We start from the raw sequence: 4,003 nt of genomic DNA, 5'->3' as shown, positions 1-4,003 counted from the left end.
TAGAATTAGAGTTCTGCACCCTACTTTTCTCCTGCTCAATCAGGGATTCTCTGTTGTGTTCCCTGTCAGTTCGGTTACTGGTAGTGACCGGGCACCATCTAGTTCTTCTGTATCAGGCTTATGAAGTCTCTGGTTTATGTGGCCCTTTCTGTCTCTTGGGCTAATACTTTCCTTGTCTCTATGGTGTTCTTCATTCTCCTTTACTCTGGGTGGTTTGGGACCAATGATGAATCTTAGATGGCCGCTCACTAGCTTTTAAGACCCCAGATGTCACTCACCAAAGTAGGATGCAGAATATTTTCTTAATAAACTTTGTTATTGACCGAGATGTCCCCAGAAAGCATGGTCCCCAGACCCCTGCACCTACTACTCTGCCCCTCAAAGTGTTTGGTAGCATTCATGAAACTTCTTAGCTTTGGTTTAGTCCAGTTGTGCTGACTCCTCCTGTAGTGTGTGCTGTCCTTCCGTTCACCTAAGATAATTCTTGTGTACTATCTAGTTAGTGACTACCTCTCTCCCTCCCTCCCCACCCTCGTAACCATCAAAGAATGTTTTCTTCTGGGTTTAAACCTTGAGTTCTTGTAATAGTGGTCTTATACAATATTTGTCCTTTCGTGACTGACTAAATTCACTCAGCATAACGCCTTCCGTATTCCTCCATGTTATAAGATGTTTCACGGATTCATCTTTGTTCTTTGTTGTTGCTTAGTATTCCATTGTGTGAATATACCATAATTTATCCATTTGTCCATCGATAGGCACCTAGGTTGTTCCCATCTTTTTGCTATTGTGAACAGTGCTGCAATGAACATTGGTGTGCATATATCTGTTTGTGTGACGGCTCTTATTTCTCTAGGATATATTCCAACGAGCTGGATAGCTGGATCATATGGTACTTCTATTTCTAGCTTTTTAAAGAAGTGTCAAATCAATTTTGAAAGTGGTTGTACCATTTTACATTTCCACCAACAGTGTAAAAGGGTTCCAGTCTCTCCATAACCTCTCCAGCATTTATTATTTTGTTTTCTGCATTAATGCTAACCTTGTTGGGGTGAGATGATATCTCACTGTAGTTTTGATTTGCATTTCTCTCATGGCTAATGATCATGAGCATATCTTCATGTGTCTGTTAGCCGCCTGAATATCACCTTTGGTGAAGTGCCTGTTCATATCTTTTGCCCATTTTTTAATTGGGTTATTTGTCTTTTTGTTGTTGAGGTTTTGCAGTATCTTGCAGATTTCAGAGATTAGACACTGATCAGATTTGTCATAGCCAAAAATCTTTTCCCAGTCTGTAGGTTGTCTTTTGACTCTTTTGGTGAAGTCTTTGATGAGCCTAAGTGTTTGATTTTTAGGAGCTCCCACTTATCTAATCTCTCTTCTGGTGCTTGTGCATTGTTACTTATGGTTTATATTCTGTTTATGCCATGTATTAGGGCTCCTAGCGTTGTCCCTATTTTTTATTCCATGATCTTTATCATTTTAGATTTTATATGTAGGTCTTTGATGCATTTTGAGTTAGTTTTTGTGCGTGGTGTGAGGTATGGGTCGTGTTTCAGTTTTTTGTAGATGGATATCCAGTTATGCCAGCGCCATTTGTTAAAGAGACTGTCTTTTCCCCAATTAATGGACTTTGGGCCTTTGTCAAATATCAGCTGCTCATAGGTGGATAATTTATGTCTGGATTCTCAATTCTGTTCCATTGGTCTATGTATCTGTTGTTGTACCGATACCAGGCTGTTCTGACTACCATCGTGGTACAATACGTTCTAAAATCAGGTACTGTAAGGCCTCCCACTCTGTTCTTCTTTAGTAATGCTTTATTATCCGAGGCCTCTTCCCCTTCCATATGAAGCTGGTGATTTGTTTCTCCATCTCATGAAATAATGCTGTTAGAATTTGGATCGGGATTGTATTGTATCTGTAGATAGCTTTGGGTAGAATTGACATTTTCACAATGTTGAGTCTTCTATCCATGAGCAAGGTATGTTTTTCCACTTCTGCAGGTCTTTTTTGGTTTCTTGCAGTACTGTCTTGTAGTTTTCATTGTATAAGTCTTTTACATCTCTGGTTAGATTTATTCCTAAGTATTTTATCTTCTTGGGGGCTATTGTAGTTGGTATTGATTTGGTGATTTCTTCTTCGAAGTTCTCTTTATTGGTATAGCAGAATCCAACTGATTTTTGTATGTTTATCTTGTATGCTGATACTTTGTTGAAATCTTCTATTAGTTCCAGTAGTTTTCTTTTGGATTCTTTGGGGTTTTCTGTGTATAAGGTCATATCATCTGCAAATAGAGACACTTTTTACTTCTTCCCTACCAATTTGGATGCCCTTTATTTCTTTCTGTAGCCTAATTGCTCAGGTTAGGACCTCCAGCACAATGTTAAATAAGAGTGTTGATAAAGGGCATCCTTGTCAGGTTCCTGTTCTCAAGGGAAATGCTTTCAAAGTCTCTCCATTTAGGATGATGCTGGCTGTTGGCTTTGTATAATTGCCCTTAATTATCCTGAGGAATTTCCCTTCTCTTCCTATTTTGTTGAGAAGTTTTATCATGAATGGGTGTCGGACTTTGTCAAATGCCTTTTCTGCATCAATTGATAAGATCATTTGGTTCTTATCTTTTGTTTTATTTATGTGATGGATTACATTGATTGTTTTTCTAATGTTGAACCATCCTTGCATAGCTGGTATAAACCCCACTTGATCATGGTGAATTATTGTTTTGATATGTTGCTGAATTCTATTGGCTAGAATTTTGTTGAGGACTTTTAGCGTCAATGTTCATGAGGGATATTGGTCTGTAATTTTCTTTTTTTGTGGTGCCATTACCTAGTTTTGGTATCAGGGTTATGCTGGCTTCATAGAATGAGTTTGGAGTATTCCATCCTTTCCTATGCTCTGAAATACCTTTAGTAGTAGTGGTGTTAACTCTTCTCTGAAACTTTGGTAGAATTCTCCTTTGAAACCGACCGGGCCAGGGCTTTCTTTGTTTGGGAGTTTTTAAATTACCTTTTCAATCTCTTCTTTTGTTATGGGTTTATAGAGTTGTTCTACCTCTGTTTGTGTTAGTTTAGGTAGGTAGTGAGTTTTTAGTAATTTGTCCATTTCTTCTAGGTTTTCAAATTTGTTAAGAGTACAATTTTTCATAGTATTCTGTTACGATTCTTTTAATTTCATTTGGGTCCGTTGTGATATCATTCATCTTATTTCTTATATGGGCTATTTGCTCCCTCTTCTGTTTTTGTCAGTTTGGCCAATGGTTAATCAATTTTGTTGATCTATTCAAAGAACAAGCTTTTGGTCTTGTTAAATCTTTCAATTGTTTTTCTATTCTCTATTTCATTTAATTCTGCTCTAATTCTTATTATTTCCTTTCCTCTGGCACCTTAGGGCTTCTTTTGCTGCTCTCTTTCTACTTGTTCCAGTTGTAGGGTTAATGTTTTGAATTTAGCCCTTTCTTCTTTTTGGATGTGTGCATTTATAGCTGTAAACTGACCTCTGAGCACTGTTTTTGCTGTGTCTCAAAGGATCTGGTAGGATGTGTTTTCATTTTCATTTGATCCTACGGATTTCTTTACTCCATCCTTAATTTCTTCTATAACCCAGAATTTTTTGAGCAAGGTGTTGTTTAGTTTCCACGTGTTTGACTTTTTTTCCTTGCTTTTCTGTTATTAATTTCTACTTTTATGGTTTTATGGTCAGAAAAGATGCTTTGTGATATTTCAATGTCTTGGATTCTGTTAAGGCTTGCTTTATAGCCTAACATATGGTCTATTCTGGAGAATGTTCCATGTGCGTTGGAAAAGAAAGTATACTTGGCTGCTTTTGGGTGGAGTGTTCGGCATATGTCCGTGAGATCAAGTTGGTTGACTGTAGCATTTAGCTCTTCCGTGTCTTTGTTGAGCTTCCTTCTGGACGTTCTGTCCTTCACCGAAAGTGGTGTGGTGAAGTCTCCTACTATTATTGTGGAGCCATCCATCTCTGTTTTCAATGCTGTTAG

The sequence above is a fragment of the Trichechus manatus genome, unplaced genomic scaffold (assembly GCF_000243295.1).
Source record: "Trichechus manatus latirostris isolate Lorelei unplaced genomic scaffold, TriManLat1.0 scaffold00018, whole genome shotgun sequence".
Classification (NCBI taxonomy): domain Eukaryota; kingdom Metazoa; phylum Chordata; class Mammalia; order Sirenia; family Trichechidae; genus Trichechus; species Trichechus manatus.
Note: the sequence above shows the minus strand (reverse complement) of the source record.